Here is an 18083-nt window from a genome sequence, read left to right as displayed (position 1 = left end):
CGCTGCAAATACTGGATCCTCATGGAGCACAACTCCGGCGCCGGAATCGTCTTCGGAGGCGTTTGTATCGGTATCCAGGTCCAAACTTTTATTAAATATCACTTTAAATATTTAATAATATTACTTAAATATTCTGTTATTGATGGCTATTTTCAAGCCGCATGCGCCGGGTTTAGCGGTTAGAAGGAAAGACACTGACACTGACCAGTATTAATATCTGGTGCCGTTTTGTGGTAATTATGCTTGTGATGAATATGTCTGATGAATGTCGCTGCTTTGTAATTTTATTTACCCGTAATTAAGCTGTTATTTTAGTTCGCGGCGCATTTTGGTACCTCTTCCCGCCGGCGTCGCGCGCCGTCCGACATTTCCTGAGCTATTTCATAAACTTCAGTTTCTTCCTCCTACCTACAGACTCCTGCCAGCTGACGCTGGACCCCAACACAGCACACAGACTCCTGTCTCTGTCAGGGGGGAACAGGAAGGTGATATGGGGGGAAGAGAAGCAGTCATATTCTGATCATCCAGAGAGATTTGACTGCCGGACCCAAGTTCTGTGCAGAGAGAGTCTGACTGGCCGCTGTTACTGGGAGTCAAATACTGGGAGTGGAGATGGAGCCCTGATAGGAGTGACTTATAAAGGAATCGGGAGGAAAGGATGGAGTGATTACTGTCTGCTTGGATACAATGACAAGTCATGGAGTCTATTCTGTGATCCTGACAGTTACTCTGTCCGGCACAATAATAAACGGACTCTCATACCCATAAAGCCCTCAGGCAGTGTATCTGGACTGGGGGGCTGGTGCTCTGTCCTTCTACAGAGTCTCCTCTGATGGACTGACCCTCCTGTACAGATTCACCTCCTCATTCACTGAGACCCTCTAACCAGGGTTTTTTGTTTTTACTGACTCCTGTGTCGCTGTGACGTTTTGCTAGTTCTCTTGGCAAAAAGGTAAAATCTCTGCTTTTTAACCTTTATAATCCTTTTTACTTTGAAATGTATAACTAAAATAAATGCAGTGTGTTCAGTGAGCTGAATATACAGTACAAGAAAAATATAGTTTTATAGTTTTTCTCTCTAACTACACTGTAACTAAATGTAATCCTGATGAGTGGGGGGGCTTTCCCCCTCCCCTGAATATGTACATTTTATATATTTATGCCTATTTACTGTATTTCCTCCCTGTACAGTGACAATAAAGGCTTTCTGTTCTGTGCAATTAATGTCCTGCTTCAGCGTCACCCAAAGCATGGCTGAGTACCATAATGAAACCACAGTCTGGTGGATTAAGTTAAATTCACTTTAGTGCTGCAGCTGAACATAACGAACACAATGACACTCAATCAGTGTATATAATAATCATTTAACTGGAGACATAACAGGAACAAATTACATTGGAAAATATAATTATATCCTGTTACTGCCCTGGGTCATTGGATTAAAGTAAATAAAATTATTAATTTATTTGATTCAATAATGAAATGTATTTATTTTATTAAACAATTACTACCCCCACCCCAGTGCAAAAGGTATGCTTACGACCCCCCTCCCCCCCACCCCACTGTAAGATGTCTGGACAGAAGGGGCAGGTGCACAGGCACCCAGTATTGTCCAATACTGTTTTACACCAATTTTTATACAAGTTCTTATTATTTAACAATATCTCGTCACTTGAGCATCATCATTCCTTCAACCATTCACAATCATTGTTTTTCCCTTAATCCACGCCCCTAGTTGATAAGCTTGCCAGTAATTTCTTTTACTGTTTGGTCCCTCCGCCGAACATAATGGTGGCGTGACCATCTCCACTTGGTTTTTTAAAAATGCTCAGCCGTGAACTTCTGGTGAACTCAGATGAATCCCTTCCTTCAGTAGCAAACCTTGGCAGCTTCAGCCTGTTGCACATTGTCTAATTAGAGGGTTGATATTATATTTGTCCTTCAACATAGTGATAAGGTATAACACTAATAAAGACGGATATTCATACATTCAGGGCTAACATAAAGTAGCTAACAGAAACTCTTAGGCTAACACAGGGCTGGACTGGGACCAAAAAATGGCCCTGGCATTTTTTGGTCATGGCAGCCCACTACGATTATTTATACGATATGTGAAAGCACATGACATACCAGAGGATATATGTGTACGTTATGTGATTTAAAAAATTAAAATAATGCGCAGCAGCCTACAAGGAAGTGAGTAACCATGTTAAAAAATTGATATGCTCTTTCACTACTTAGGGATTCATCTTGGGAGAGATGGCCACAGTGTCACAATTGAAGTGAAAGTGGATGTCAAAGAACCATAAACATATTCTCATAATGCGTCCATGGCTCCGGGTATAGCACATTCAAGTGTCATGTAGCCTAATTTTTTATACAATTTAGACAGTGTTATGTTTTCAGACACGCAGCGTTTCAATCACCACCGTGTTGCATTCAGCCATCTTTTTTATTTCTCCGCTTACTCATACACATTGTCCACTAGATGTCGCTCTTGACATATCATTACACCTCCCCCTTTTTTGATACAGCCCCTACAAGATAACTTAAACATGTCTACTCATAAAAATAGTTTTTAACATGCAGAACATATCACAACCACCACAGTCATGTATAAATAATACAACATTGAGATTCCTACCACATACCACTACAAACATGTGCACACATGTAACTAGGTTTACCACTTGTAACTGTGAACTGTTGTCCGAGGACTAACTTTTTTTTTCAGTCTTTGTATCGAGCTGGAGTTTTGACCTGTCATACACTTCTTGTATATTTGGTCCCTGCGTTACTCTCTGTTTGTTTTTCAGTGTCGTGTGTGGTTGTGCTCCCCGAGTCTTCAGCACTGTCTTCATGATGGGTGAGTGAGGTGGGTTTAGTTGCTGATGTTTGCTCTGTTGTGTCCCTTTCCTCATCCTCCCCATCTCTGCTATTCAATAATATGTGCCTGCAATTCCTCCTAAATTGCTGACCCTCCTGATTTATCAGTATGTATGAACGTGGTGTGTCGGCTGCCATCTACCACTGGAGTAGTCTTGAACTCTCACCTTGTCCCCTCTGTGAAGACTCAGAAGATCTTTTGCGCTCCTGTCGTAGAATCCTTTCTGTGTCATTTTGCTCACACCTAAGTCTGCCCGTATCCCTTCTGTGCTCTTCACAATCCGTGGTTTAAGATGGTTATCAGAGCATGGTATGAATGCATTCAGCCTCCTGCCCATCAGTAATTGTGCAGGTGACCCACTTTGCCCTACTGGAGTATTCCGATACTCCAAGAATCCTATGTAGGGGTCAGAACCATCCATGTCTGCTTTGTTCATTATCCGCTTGACAATTTGAACACTTTTTTCTATGAGTCCATTTGACTGTGCATGTCTTGGGGATACAGTTGTGTGTTTAAAGTTCCAGTCTTTACTAAACCTCTTATACTCCGTCGCAAATTGAGGTCCATTGTCTGACTTTATCTCATCTGGTACTCCGTGTCTGGCTAGTATAGACTTAGTGACTTTAATAACAGTTGCTGCTTTAGTGTCCGTTAGCTGTGCCACCTCCCAATATCGTGAGTAATAGTCAGTTATTATTAGAAAATCTTTCCCTTTCCACATGAATAGATCCGTTCCCAGTATCTGCCATGGCCGTTGAGGAACCTCATTTGGAATGAGCGTTTCCTTTTGCTGTGAATTACGGAATGTTTGACACACGTTGTACCTTGACACCACTGCCTCAATGTCCCTTGACATCTTAGGACAGAACAGGAGTTCTCTGGCTCTCGCCTTGCACTTCTCGATCCCGAAATGTCCTGCATGTATGACCTTCAGCATATCTTCCCTCATGGTTTGTGGTACAATTATTTTGTCACCTTTCATCATCATTCTGTTTATTTCACTTATTTCTTCTCTGTAGTTCCAGTATTCCCTTGCTACAGTAGGGACATCTTTCTTAGCCTTTGGCCATCCCCGTCGCATTATTCTATTGAGTGCAATCAGTGTGTTGTCTTTTGCTGTCTCTGCAAATGCGTTCCCTAGTATCTTCACTCACAAGGGTATATTTGGTAATGAGGTTAATATGTGCACCTAACTCCTCTTCCAACTTGTCTCCAGGTTCAGAATCATCATCAATTATATTGAGGTGTGCTCTCGATAGCGTGTCCGCCACAAACATTTCCTTGCCTGGTCTGTGAATCACATTCAGCTGGTAGGGTTGTAGTTTCAGCAGAAGTTGCTGTATCCGAGGCGTAGCACTCCCAACAGGTTTTTTAAAGATTGAAACCAGTGGTGTGTGATCAGTCTCGACATCTGTTATTTTGCCATAAATGAACTGATGGAATCTTTGACAGCCAAATACAATGGCAAGCATTTCTTTTTCAATTTGGGCGTAGTTGATTTGTGTGTCAGTTAAGGCCTTAGATGCATATGCAACTGCCATCCCATCTTGCATGAGAACTGCCCCCAGTCATGACTTGGATGCATCCACAGATAGCCTGGTTGCTTTTTCTCTGTCATAGTACCTGAGTGAGGTATTTGCCTTCTCAATGAGAGTGTTTTTGATCAACTGTGTTGCTTTGTCATGTCTTTCAGTCCAGTGCCATGCAACATCCTGTCGCAGCAAGTCTCGAAGTGGTTCAGTGAGGTTGGAGAGATATTGAATGAATTTGGAAAGATACGTCACCATTCCCAGGAATCACTCGAGTGCTGGTCGATCTTTTGGTGTTTCCATCTCTGCAATGGCTTGTACCTTGCTGGGATCCGGTCTAATGCCATCTTGACATAAAATGTGGCCTAAGTATTTAACCTCTCTAATGCCAATTCTACTTTTCTCTTTGTTAAATCTTAAGTTAACCTGCCTGGCTCTTTTCAGTACTTGTTTCAGTCTGTCGTCGTGTTCATGCTTATCTTTAGCATATATCAGCAGATCATCGATGTCCGAGACCACACCGTCGATTCCTTCAAATAACTGTGATACCCTTTTATGGAATACTTCCTGAGCACTGTTTATTCCAAAGGGAAGACGTAGATACCGGTACCTTCCAAATGGGGTGTTGAAAGTGGTCAGATATGAGGACTCCTCAGTGAGAGGTATCTGCCAGTACCCCGAGCTTGCATCCAGTGTGCTGAAGTATGAAGTGCCAGCAAGCTTACTCATGATCTCTTCAACTGTAGGTATCTGAAAATGTTGTCTACATATTGCATTATTTAAGTCTCTCGGGTCTAAGCATGTTCGCAGCTTGCCATTGGGTTTTTCCACCATTGTCATTGAGTTGACCCATTCTGTTGGTTTGTCTACCTTTGCAATCACATTCAGGTTTTCCATTCTTTGCAGTTCTTTTTTGAGTCTGTTCACAAGCATAACTGGTACCTTTCTTGGGGCATGTACAACTGGTATTGCATCCGGTTTTATTTGTATATGGTATGGTACTGCCAAGCACCCCAGCACCTGAAACACATCGGCGTATTCCTCTGTTATGACAGAGCTTCTGTCTGGTATCTCCACGCTCCTGATAAGCCTAACCAAGTTCATTCGTATGCAGTCTTTAAGTCCTAGTATTAGTTCAACAGTCTCTAAATTGACAATGGTAAAGTCACATAAGAATGTTTGCCCTTTTATAGTGCATGGAAGTTCACACTTTCCTGTTAGGGGTATCCTGTTTCCACCATACCCCGACAGTGGCCTTTTGGGAGATTTGATACTAAAAGGATATGTTTTCTTTATGTGTTGTGCCAGTTTCTTAGGTATTGTGTTGGCCTGTGCTGCAGTATCTATCTTAAATTGCACTTTGTGTCCTTTGATATCCAGTTGAACATGCCAAGCCTTTTCTTCTGTTGGATCCGAAACAGCAAAGATGGTTAAATCTGTGCTGCTGTCTGATTCACTCGCCTCCTGAATTTCATTTATCTTCTTGCTCTTGCACACCCTCGCAAAGTGATTTACTTTTTTGCAATTGCTGCATACCTTTCCATATGCAGGACACCTTCTTCTTTCATGTGTTTGTCCACAGAAGTGGCAGTTGACATTGTCCCCTTCATGTTTACTTTGGCTTGTTTGCCGTATTCATGCTCCATCATCCTCCACTCTCCTAGCTATGGTGTGTCTCCCCCTGTTCTGCCTCGCTATCATGGCGCGTGCGCCCTGAGTTACCGAGTTCACCGTCGCCATTGTAATATCCCCAGTTTTGCTATCTGCATTAGTGAAACTGAGCATTAGTTTTTGAGTACTCTCTGCCGCCCTACAGACGTCAATACATTTCTCCAGCGTTAATCTGTCTTCTCTCAATAGCCGCCGCGTTTCGTTGTCATTTATGCCTTCAATAATACGATCATGTATAATCCCATCCACCAAGTGCTCATACTCACAGTTTCTTGAAAGGATCCGCAGCTCAGTGAGAAATTGGTGAAAAGTCTCGTCCTGTTTCTGTAATCTGTTATTGAAAATATGTCTTTCAAATGCCGTGTTCTTCCTCGGTGTGCAGTATTCTTCAAATTTCCGTATAAGCGGTTCGATTTTACCCATGTCATCGTCGGCAAAAGTAAACATGCTGTATAACTCCTGCGCCTGCTCCCCCGCACAGTGAAGTAGCAGCGAGCACTGAAGCTTCTCCGGCTTACCGTCCTTCTCCGTGGCGGCCAGGTATAGATGAAAATGTTGAATCCATCTCCGCCAGTTCTCCGAAAGATTCCCTTCCAGGTTCAGGAGCAGCAGAGAGCGTAGAGAATCCATTACTGATCACCCTGGAGGCTGCCATTCCACTTCTGACACCATGTTACGTTTTCAGACACGCAGCGTTTCAATCACCACCGTGTTGCATTCAGCCATCTTTTTTTATTTCTCTGCTTACTCATACACATTGTCCACTAGATGTCGTCCTGACATATCATTACAGACAGCACAGAATCATTAACCAACTTTAATGCATTTATTTAATACAACCACATATTTCCTACATTTTGACATCAGTGATGCAGTTAAGGTTTCTTGATGCCAACCCTCCCTATTAATCCGGGCTTGGGACCGGCACCTAGTTGAGCTGACTTGCTCCCTTAAGTGGCTGGGTTAGGCTAAACTATATACAGTCGAACCTCGGTACAACGTACCCCGTTTATAACGTTTACACCAATACAACGTTCAAATTTCAATGTCCCGAATTCGCATAATGCATTATTCCATTTGCCGGTATCGCTTAGAACATACACCTTTTGTCAGGGTCAGCCTCCCGCTGTGGTCCTTCCGTGCCCCTTCCCCGTTTGACCAGCAGGTGGTGCTGGTCATCCCGTCCATACGTCAGTCCTTGTTTCTCCCCTGTCTCTTGTCTGGTCTCGTGGCTCAATGTATTAAGCATGTGCTGTCTGTTTGCCCCTCGGTCCTGAGTTCCCTCTTGTTGTGAGTTCGAATCCCGCCTCCTCTGTTTTTGTATTTTGCTCCCTAGTGTTTCATTTGAGTTTCTTTAGTTCTTGTGTCTGATTTTGTAGTTGGGTTTTGGTTTTGTCCCTTGTGCCCCTGCTTGTGTCTTTACCTGTTTTATTCCCTAGTGTTGGTTTCTGTTTCCTTGATTAATTCTTAGTTTCCCTGATTGTTAGTGTCTTTGAGTTAATTGGTTTCACCTGTGTCCTGTTTCCCTAGTCTTTGTTAATCAGCCTCACCTGCCCTGTGTTAGTCATTACCCCATAGTATATTAGTTCCTGCCTGTGTTCTGTTCCCCGCTGGTTCATCGCGTCGCGTCGTGTCTATATTGTGTTCCGGTGTCTATGTGTGGGTTGTTGCTTGGCTTATTTAGTTTTGGTTAGATCTGTGTCCTGTTTTCCTTCCTGGTTTTTGTTTTGTAATATTTAGTCTTAGTTTATTCCTCCCTGTTTTAGTTTTGACCCCTCGTGGTCTTTTTGGTTTTCTTGTGTTTTGTTGTCTTTGTTTAATAAACCCCTTTTTGTTTGCTGGAGCCGCAAGTGGGTCGTCCGCCCCTTCTTTGTGCACCATGCCGCGCTCCCGTGCCCGAGCCGCCTGCATCCGTGACACCTTTACAGCGTAAACTTCGATATAACGTATGATTTTCAGAGGAAAATAGGCAAACTGACCTTCGTTACAACGTACAGCCTCATCTTCTGAGCGCGCGCACAATTCAAGAATCGGCTGTTGCCGGCCATCTACATCGCTTAGCAACGCCTAATTGTATGAACCAATCCTCACCAAGCATTCCATGCAGGCCGGACTCATTTTTTCATGGTTTTGCATGGTGTCTATGGAAGTAAATTAATGACAAAAGTTGAAGATGAAAAAAAACACGTTGAATTACATAAAAACGCATTGCATTAATGACGCTTTGAATTTTTGGGGTCTCTAATTTAATATGTGCATACATTTAAACATTGAACATTTCAACTGAAAACATTTCAATCGTAATTTTATTGCTTAAATATTCAGTACAAAAATATTCGGCTTCCAAAATTCAGTTCCAAAAGATACGTATTTTAAAGTGCATGTTTAAAATACGTATAATGTGTGTCGGCCCACTGGGCATTGCCTGGTAAGCCAGATGGCCAGCCCAGCCCTGGGCTAACACGAGGTGCAAATACAGTACATACTCAATTGATTGCATTGTGTTGATTACATTATAATGATTACATTGTAATGATTACATCATGGGTATTTGGCATGCTTTTTAATAATACCATAATGATTATATTCTTCGTTTCATAGTGCTAAATAATATTCCATAAGATAGATACTGAATCCAACCCCGACTGGCAAAAACCACTAAATTTATCTACATGCTGAGGGGTTAATTATACAATAATGCCAATACTAATTTACTAATGTCTAATAACACAGTGTTGAATATAATGCAGACACTGGACATGGGAACTGATACTGGGCTTGCAGGATGGGGCGATCTCACTTCATGAAGTTGGCAGAAATCAGGAATTGATAGCGAGAGAACAGGTCGAGATGACCTGTGCCAGAGGACAGGGTGAACTAATACTTTTTCTAATGTAGCACCCCTATGCCCTTTTTTCCTAGGTGATATAAGGGTGTCCTGGGTTCTCTTTGTTTTTTCGTTTTTACCCAATAAACTTAATGGATCCGCTCTCACTGGTTACCCCTCCCGAGAATCTAATGTAAAACACACTCCTCACTTTTACAATAAACTCAACAACCACAGTTGGAATATAAACGAGAATGATTTACTGCTCTTCTGAATTTTAAAAGAAATTAGAAATAAAATACATTTACCAGCTAAATAAAAGTATAATAAACACACAGTTTGCAGTATAATGTGACAATTTGTATCTTCGGCACAAATTTAGCCAGGATGATACACTCCCAACTCAATAACCTCCAAAATCACACATATTATCAATACCTTCAGCTTCCGAGATAAAACACATACACTGTGGGCCCACCTCACACTTACACGCTAGACCTAAGCTACAAGCCCCAAAAACAGACTCGGTGCAGGCCTGAAACGTTGCTCGGGTATGGTGAGGCCAAAAAAAAACACAACGGCTGCTTCACTCACAACAGAGCAAATCAACACGAGAAAAAGGGGAAAATACATGTACAGTACCGTGGCTCCCAACTTCACAGTAATCCTCAGACTCGATAGTCCGTCGGTCCAGGCCAAATTCTGGTACTCCCCGCTCCGTTAGCTATGAGCTAACTCTTGAGTTTGGATTTTCTCCAGCTCTTGTTCCCGTTCCAATATTCTCAGCAAACAAGTTCACACTGTTTTCTCCGCACAGGTTCTTCGGTGAATTCTCAGTCTTCAGTCCAAATACTCTAAAGTTTTCCTTGCTCGGCACGAGTGGTGCTAAGCTAATTAGTGCTTACTGTCCGTACCTCCGCTCTCTCTTCTCGCACTTCCGCGCAGGCTCCGTGTAACTTTTACACTCCTCCCACTGCGGGTAGGCAAACACCCCAAAAGGCCTATAAAGACCTAGAGCCGACACCTATGGTTCGAGCTTCTTCCTGTACATGCTGAATGTATGTCAGATGGTTGCTCACGGATTGCAATCTGTCAGAGAATAAGCTGGTGACTTGCAACTACTCCTCGACTGTGCAGTGAATCTCTTCTCATCAACGGACCTGGCGGAGTTCTGACTCCAACAATGCATAATTATTAATAATAGACGTGTAAGAATATGCACAGCCATCCATTAAGCCATTCAATCCATTATCTATTGCAGGGATCGAATTTATCGACGGCATCGACGTTTCACCGCCGTGCCTTAGCAATTTGCCGTGCTGCCCTGAATATTTACAAGTTCTTGCCGGCAGATACTTGCAGTGCCCTCTTCCTCAGTTGCCTTTGTGCCCTATTGTGTATGTTTAGATCATAATAAAGTCAATAAACTTATGAAATCAAGAAGTTCTTCCGTTTTTTACTTCTCTGTCGCCATGTCCATGATATCTGGGTTGATAGGCGCATCCCATAATTTTACCACGCCTCCATGGTTAAATTATTCAGAGCGGCTATTCTAGCCGATGCTTACCTCCCTCCGAAACTAATAGCAACATGTTCATAGAATAGGGAGGGTGAGAAGGTTTAGAAGTTCTTTTGAAAGTGAGGCTGTATTGGTGGTATTTTTGGCACGTGAACAATCATCGATTTACATCGACAAATACATGTTAAGGACCTGTTATAAGGCCACAAAGTTCCAATTAAAATGCCTACCAAAGATCGGGTGAAAAAAAGAAAGCAGGCTGAAATGACGGCCGCTGCTTCTAAGACCCTGAAAATAACCATATTTTTTAGGTAATTTCGCTGGTTTTGCATGTCTATCCCAATCATACCGCATCTATTGTTATGGAAATTATCTGTCATTACTTGACGTTGTAATAATTTATAATAGACTGTAATAATTCATAGAAGATTGAAATAATTGATACCAGATGTGCATTGAATTGAAGTGAAAACAGAGGAGTTAGAGCATAAACTGTACTGTCCTGCAGCTGCTGTCACGGGACAGTTCGTAGTGGCTCGCGGAAGTGTTTGAGTGGCTTGAGACAGTTAGCGAGTGGCTCGCGACAGTGTTTGAGTGTCTCGGGACAGTGTTTGAGTGGCTCGGGACAGTTGGCGAGTGTTAGTTAGTTGGCTTGAATATGGTCACTCATGCATTATTTTGAAGTTCTGTTAGTCATGTTAGTGTCAATGTCTCAGTAAAAATAATGTTCATTAAATAAAAGTTTTTATCACTGACAATAGCTGGTTCTGTTTTTTTTCATAAAACATTTCGTCATTACTGAGTAGGTGAATGAAGGCAACAGCATCTTTTTTTCAATACCTAGTCTAACACTATTTCACAGGGTGCTAATGCATTTATTTCCCTTGAAAATGTCAGAATGCTAAATATTTCATGCGTCCGGCTATATAACTTTTTGCCTCAGTGCCCTGGCCAGTAATTCTTGATTGCCTTGGTGCCCTCCGAACCTACGGGAAAATGCCTTAGTGCCCTCCTATATTTGAGGGGATAAAAGGCAAACATTGCTGTGCCCCCCGAACAAAGTAATTCTACCCCTGTTATTGCAGATTAACATTCTCTACGGTGACTGTAGTCATTTATAATGTCTTTCAAGCTGCTGCCATATTTCTTACATCCACTGGACACGTCATTTCACAGAACAAGCGATCCAGAAACAATGTGTACTTTTCAGGGATGCCACTATAGGTGGATCAAAACATAGATTACTAAATATAATAGCTTCAGTATTAAATTATAAAAAAGCGGATCTATTCGCAATATTTGTAAAATGCCATGATTACTCCATTTTAAATAGACGCTTCTTTTTGTGCCAGTTTGTAATTAGCAGTCATTTGCGTTCTTTTATAATAAAAATAAATCAAATATTATAAGCCATAAATTATTCGTATATTTTGCAGGAACAGACATCGCGCCGCTGAAGTTTAGTACTTTCCCGTTTGAGATGAACGTGATGTTGCCGTTTCCTGCCCGGTGACCATTAAAAATCCATGACAGCAGCAGTTCGATGCAGCGTGTGCAGCGGCCATATTCACGGACAAAATCAAGCTGATCACTAAGACTTATTTTGTGGTTAAGTAATACAGAAGTAACAGCATAATGCTACATTATTTGTGCCCCCTCAGGAAAAGTGTTACCGATGAGAGAACACTTTGAAAATAAGTAAATAACATTTTCTCTTGCCTTGGCTCGATGTCTAAAACAGACCTAGACATGTTTGAGTAGATTATCATGTTATTGCACTTACCACACACAATATGAAGAAAATGTAAGTGAACCGAAATCTTCATGCAATGAATTATCATCCTGTGAGTGTGTATCAAGTGCTGCAGCCCATATATTAGCAATGGGCATCAGATCACTGTATTCAATAGAGTGAGGGGTTATTCAGAAAGGACCAGTGTATTATTATAAAACAGACTGATAAATCAATTTGTTTAAGCAATTATGACTGTATGTCTTGTCCAATAATCCAACATGCTTTCCCAGCTGGCAGCTTTCAAAGAGGATTGACCACATTGTTCTTGCAAAACTAGACATTTATGAAGGCCTCTATACCTTAACAAGCTTACGATTAAATGCAGCACAGCCCTCGATGTCCTGTGGATGCATATGGATATATGGAGGTGATTTTCTGTACTGAGTTAGATCAAATGCATGAATCCATTTCCAAAAGCTGTTTATCTGGGTCCCCACAATGGGGGACATTGGAAATGGTGCCAGTATCTCATAGGCCTTGGACACCTAATCACTCAGGTATTTCTGAGTCACATCTTTATTTAGCCTAATCGTTACTTTTTGTCTAGGACATTTAACACAATCCAGTGTGTGGCTTGAATGAAAAACTAAGGTTTTCCTGGTTATTTACATATATTTCAGAGGTTCACAGGGCTGCCAACTTTGGTCAGCTGGCTGGTGTGACATTTCCAATTGGAGACAAGTCTGCACACACATTTACATGCATGTAACTGTTTTATTACCTTGTAAATAGTCTGTAGGGTTTGTGAACTACCCCAACGCTTTTGGTGTAGCTAATTATGAGTTTATAATAGAATATTATAGATTTCCTGAGCCTGACAGTCAAGAAGAGTGAGCGTCACACCAGATGCGTAAGAGTCGGTAACCCTGGTTTCAAAGCTGAGTAAATGTGCCTTAAACTGCTTTATTGCTTCTTTCATTCCACAAAAATATGAGCATCAGACATTAAATGCTGCTGAAAAAGCCCCAGAGACTTGGACAGATATGTGAGGTGTGTTTTAATGGGTGAAACACGCAAACGGGAGATTTCCTCCAAGGCTGATGCTATCATCTATCTATCTATCTATCTATCTATCTGTCTATCTATCTATCTATCTCTCTTCAACAGGCACTGTGTTTGTTCACAGCTGATGTGAGAAGATCTCTGCTGAGAGTAAACTCACAAACAGCAGCGGGACCACACAACGTTACCTGGTCATGTGACATGGAGCGTAACACCCAGCCGGATGATGTCTTCACAGATAACTTTAACATTTCCTTGAGCCAGGCAGTCGTCCCCACGTGCTTAAACAATACCACCATCACACCTTTGCTGAATTAGTCTTCTGTCTCCTGCCTGAATGACAACCACCCTGTAGCACTCATACCTGTCATCATGAAGTACATTGACTAGTCATGGGGCAACTGAGAGCCGATCTTCCCAAATCAGTATAGCAATGTACAGCATTTTCTAAAAAAAAAAAAAATCACACCAAAATAATAGTTAAGAACTATTATTTGCAATGTTTATGTTGTGCGGTTTGGCGCAAGATAAAACAGTCGGTCGTCTGTCAGAAACAAATATAATTTGCTTCATTTAGCACCACAAGACACAGCTGCCATAACTGACACGAGTGTGTGGTAATTACACTGATACAATTAAGAAAAGAAATGACTAAGGAGAAAAAAGCAGGCTTAGTTTAACATACAAGGTCTACACTTACCATGCCTCCAGCAGACATGAAGGTTGTTCTTGGCAAAAGATTCATCAAAATTAACAAGGTGCTGCTGGTATTTGGACCCAGGATCTCCTGTTTACGAGACAGGCGCTTTAAACCACTAAGTCACAGCACCCACCATTAAAGGTGTAATTCACATTTCAGGGATTGTCCAACTACTACAACTAGTAGCCTGACAGCATAAAATGTTTAGAATCATACCGATTATACACTCTTCATTATGTCAGTCATTCAAGACTCCCCTGCTTCTTCACTCAGTGGATCGTGATAGTGGCAATTGAGATAATGAGAATCTGCTGAAACTTCAGCCAGATTTCAGAAATCTACTACTTAAGGAAAGTAAGGTATGGGCCCAAGACTATTGTGTGGACAACATTTTTCGAGAAAACACTGACATAGTGTACTCACACGCCTTGAGTCATAGACTCCTGTACTGTAAAGAGTCAGCGTCTGCTATGCACATGGCAGTGACTGGTTGAGCCATGCGGAGATTCTGAACTAAAGCCTCACCTGGAGCAAATGATTTGCTTCTGACAGCTTCTTCCCACAATGACTGCCTTCAGTGGAAAAATTGCAGAAACCACACAGCATCTCATTCCCTACAGTGAAACGCAAGGCACTGCAGGGATTTGAACCCAAGATCTCCTGTTTACTAGACAGGCACTTTAACCAACTAAGCCACAGCGCCAAGAGATAGGAAAAAGTAGGACCACCACTACCCTTGTCTGTCAGTTACGTATTTTACAACTCCAAGACCGTGGCTATGATCCTTGCCAGCCGTTGAAATTGGTCAACACGTCCTCTACACAACCGCTTCAGATTCTTTTTTCTCCATAACTTTCTTTCTCCTGGCCACTGCTGTTCACCTCTGTCATGTTCACTGCCCAATGAAGAAGGTAGCTGTGTGGCTTCTAGCAAACACTTCAGTATTGAACTATTTTCTCGAGCAGCACTATTGTAATGCCTCCATGGCGTGAGCAAAGACATGTTGTGCGAGTGCCTAGCTGACACTTTTGCTCTTAACATACAAGGTCTACACTTACCATGCCTCCAGCAGACATGACGGTTGTTCTTGGCAAAAGATTCATCAACATTAACAAGGTGCTGCTGGGATTTGGACCCCAGATCTCCTGTTTACGAGACAGGTGCTTTAAACCACTAAGCCACAGCACCCACTATTAAAAGTTGCAACTCACATTTCAGGGATTATCAAACTACTAAAGTTAGTAGCCTGACAGCAGAAAATGTTTAGAACCAAGCCAATTGTACACTCTTCATTATTTGAGTCAGTCAAGACTCCCCTGCTTCTTCAATTAGTAGATCGTAATGGTGGCAATTGACATAATGAGAATCTGCTGAAACTTCAACCAGATCTCAGTGGTCTACTACTTAAGGAAAGTAAGGCATGGGCCCAAGACTATTGTGTGGACAACATTTTTAGAGAAAACACTGACATAGTGTACTCACACACCTTGAGTCAGAGGCTCCTGTACTGTAATCAGTCAGCGTGTGCTATGCACATGACAGCATCTGGTTGGGCCATGCTGAGATTCTGAACTCAAGCCTCACCTGGAGCAAATGATTTGCTTCTGATAGTTTCTTCCCACAATGACGGCCTTCAGTGGAATAAAGGCAAGAAGCTCACAGCATCTCATCCCCTACAGTGAAACTCAAGGCACTGCTGGGATTTGAACCCAGGATCTCCTGTTTACTTGACAGGCACTATAACCAACTAAGCCACAGCGCCAAGAGACAGGAAAAAGAAGGACCACCACTGCCCTTGTCTGTCAGTTACGTATTTCACAATTACATGATCGTGGCTATGATCCTTGCCAACCGTTGAAATTGGTCAACACTTCCTCTACACAACTGCTTCAAATTCATTCTTCTCCATAACTATCCTTCTCCAGGCCACAGCTGTTCACCTCTGTCATGTTCACTGCCCAACGAAGGAGGTAGCTGTGTGGCTTCTAGCAAAGTCTTCAGTATTGAACTATTTTCTCAAGCAGAACTATTGTAATGCCTCCATGGCAGGAGCAAAGACACGTTGTGCGAGTGCCTAGCTGACACTTTTGCTCTTAACATACAAGGTCTACACTTACCATGCCTCCAGCAGACATGACGGTTGTTCTTGGCAAAAGATTCATCAGCATTAACAAGGTGCTGCTGGGATTCGGACCCAGGATCTCCTGTTTACAAGACAGGCGCTTTAACCAACTAAGCCACAGCACCCCCTGGTAAGAATTGCACCTCTTACTTCAGGGATTGTCCAAGTACTACAACTAGTAGCCTGACAGCATAAAATTTTTAGATTCAAGCCGATTGTCCACTCTTCATTATGTCAGTCATTCAAGACTGCCCTGCTTCTTCACTCAGTGGATCGTGATGGTGGCAATTGAGATAATGAGAATCTGCTGAAACTTCAACCAGATGGTGTCACCGCCCCTTTACACTTAGAGAAAAACTATTTATAATGGTTTAACTTTGACTTTTAACTAATAAAGTCCCTAAGTGACGTCTACTGCACAAACTAGTTCAGTCATGTGACAAGTGAGGCATTCTGGGTGTTCAAGACACCATTTTCAAAGTCTTGGTCCACCTGGTTAGCTAATGAGACCACTGTGCTAATTTTAAAAACTTTCTTTTCTTTTTGCAAAGGTAAGCTTTTACTCATTCGGCAATTCTAAACTTTAGATAAAATGTCATAGGTCACTTGTAACCTAGTTTGGTAATATTTCTGAAACAATTTGATCTAGAATCAGTTTGTTAAATATCGCTGTGACAAATATGTCACATCAGGCATTAAACTCCAAATTTTCTTAAAAAAACTGATGTGACATATTTGTCACAAAAAGACAAAAACTGATCGTTTGCTTAGTCAGTTTAGCTCATTCAGTTATTTTAAGTAAATGTATTCTTTGTTGTTAATTCTCAGTCATATTTAACTAAATTCAAGCATAACTAATTTATTAAATTACCTAAATTTGTGATGGAACTTTACTTTAGCTTTGTCGAGGCGTTTTTCAGTTACCCCCCATTTTTTGTCATTTTCACTCTTTAGTAGAATGGATAAAAAGAAAAAATATAGTGTTCAAGATGCGCTGGAGTTTATCGCTGCAGAGGACAGTGAGTATGAGGGATGTGAAAGTAGCTCAGATGAAGATTCTGAAGACCCTAATTACATCCCCCACAAAGACGTGGAGAGTGATGAATCAAGTGAATCCAGTGATTCAGACAGTTGTGATTCAAGTGATTTAGAGACAGAGCCACATTCAAGCCATATGGACACTGGGCAGCCCAAGGCAGCCATCAAAGGACAAAAATTCTCCTGGAGAAAGAAAACGTTTGAAACCCCTGAGACCACATTCAAGGGACCCTGTGCCAAACCTCCAGATGAGATCCACACTCCACTGGAGTACTTCAAAAACTTCATCACAGATAATATGCTGCTGTTGTTAATGGAACAAACAAATTTATACAGTGTACAAAAATCCAACCATCTGAGAAATGTAAATACCACTGTTAAAGAACTAGAAATACTCATTGGTCTCTATCTGAGGATGGGTCTGTGCCAAATGCCTGGAAATCGAGCATACTGGGAAAATGACGCCAGGTGTCCTATGGTAGCAGATAACATGTCCCGCAACCGATTTCAAACCCTGCTGGGATCTCTACATTTCACTGACAATACAGATTTATTACACAGAGATGCAGAAGACAAGTGCTGGAAGATCCGTCCATGGCTTGAAATGTTTAGCAAACAATGCCTGGATATCGTCCCAGAGGAGTACAACTCTGTTGATGAGCAAATGGTACCCTTCAAGGGGACACACAGCCCAATAAGGCAGTATGTGAAGGGAAAGCCCCACCCCTGGGGATTGAAAATCTGGGCCCGGTGCTCATCCTCTGGTATGCTCCATGATTTTGTTGTTTATCAAGGTGGTACTGGGAAGAAGACTGGGATTGGAGGAGATGTTGTGGTGAAGTTGTGTGAAGCTCTGCCAGCTGAGCAAAACTACAAAGTTTTTGCTGATAACTTCTTCTCCTCAGCCCCACTTGTGCTCACACTTCTTCAGCGACAGATCTACTTTGTAGGAACACTTCGTGGAAATCGCTTAGCAGGTTGTCAGCTTGAAGA

The 18083-nt window shown here is 42.0% G+C and overlaps 1 long non-coding RNA gene and 3 other non-coding genes across 4 annotated transcripts in view; 1 reads left to right on the top strand and 3 right to left on the bottom strand.

Annotated features, from left to right (window-relative positions):
• LOC140582923 (uncharacterized) overlaps positions 1-1220 on the top strand; it is a 93810-nt gene extending 92590 nt beyond the window's left edge. Inside the window, exon 3 of the long non-coding RNA XR_011985733.1 lies at positions 415-1220. This is a non-coding gene — a long non-coding RNA (uncharacterized lncRNA). The remainder of the gene's footprint in view (positions 1-414) is intronic.
• A 13824-nt stretch (positions 1221-15044) lies between these two features.
• trnat-cgu (transfer RNA threonine (anticodon CGU)) lies at positions 15045-15118 on the bottom strand. Its single transcript has one exon. It is a non-coding gene; the product is annotated as a tRNA-Thr (tRNA).
• Positions 15119-15618: 500 nt separating this feature from the next.
• On the bottom strand, positions 15619-15692 carry trnat-agu (transfer RNA threonine (anticodon AGU)). Its single transcript has one exon. It is a non-coding gene; the product is annotated as a tRNA-Thr (tRNA).
• A 411-nt stretch (positions 15693-16103) lies between these two features.
• trnat-ugu (transfer RNA threonine (anticodon UGU)) lies at positions 16104-16177 on the bottom strand. Its single transcript has one exon. It is a non-coding gene; the product is annotated as a tRNA-Thr (tRNA).
• Between the last annotated feature and the right edge of the window lie 1906 nt (positions 16178-18083).

This window comes from Paramormyrops kingsleyae, chromosome 25 (assembly GCF_048594095.1).
Source record: "Paramormyrops kingsleyae isolate MSU_618 chromosome 25, PKINGS_0.4, whole genome shotgun sequence".
NCBI classification, from domain to species: Eukaryota; Metazoa; Chordata; class Actinopteri; order Osteoglossiformes; family Mormyridae; genus Paramormyrops; species Paramormyrops kingsleyae.
This window is presented reverse-complemented; position numbering and strand designations above follow the sequence as displayed.